Consider the following 802-nt stretch of genomic DNA (forward strand, 5'->3'; position numbering starts at 1 on the left):
TGTCGCCCTGTGGGAAAATTCCAGATGAAACTTTAAATCGTTGCTACTTCCAGATGAAACTTTAAATCGCTGCAACTTCTCGGTTTTTGAACCTACCGCGTCTTAAAATGGACAAATCGACAAATAAATAAGTAGACAATCGACCTCAATGCGTTAATTTAAAGAAAACGCGCTCTTGAGTTTCCATGAGGATAAAACAAGTTATAACGACTTATAAGACATTTTTTAAGTGGCGGTGAAACTTTCTTCGGAATTTTGGCATTTCGTTGAGAGTTCTGACAGCCCTCCGAAGAATTCTATCAATTATTTTTCAGAATCGATGCTCTAAAAATTAAGATAAAAAACTTACGATATTTTATAGTTACACCATTGTGAAATTATCCCCCTCCCATTATCTTCATCTGGTCTTTCGACTGCTTTAATCGACGAAACTTTTTCTAAAATCGATTAAGGACTTTAGAACTCTTCAGGGGGCACCGGAACTGTGCTCATTTTTTTCAATTTCTGAGAAAGTGGGGTCAACTTCACAGAGATGCTTTCGAGAATAGTATTAACGCGCGGCGACAGGAAAATCGAAAGCGAGCGCGAGCTTCGAGACGATAACAAGCCGGAACATCGCGCGTCGATCATTATAATTGTCGTAAAACAGACTCGTCGAGCGGACAATGAGCGTACATTTTTACGATTCGCGCGATAATAAAATATATTGACAATACGAAGCGACCAGTGTTCATATTCACGGGGAGAGGAGAAGGGGGGGGGGGGNGTATATCGCTCGTCGCTCTCGTCTTTTCCTCTTCGT

The sequence above is a fragment of the Dinoponera quadriceps genome, unplaced genomic scaffold (assembly GCF_001313825.1).
Source record: "Dinoponera quadriceps isolate SergipeBrazil2010 unplaced genomic scaffold, ASM131382v1 scaffold777, whole genome shotgun sequence".
Lineage (NCBI taxonomy): Eukaryota > Metazoa > Arthropoda > Insecta > Hymenoptera > Formicidae > Dinoponera > Dinoponera quadriceps.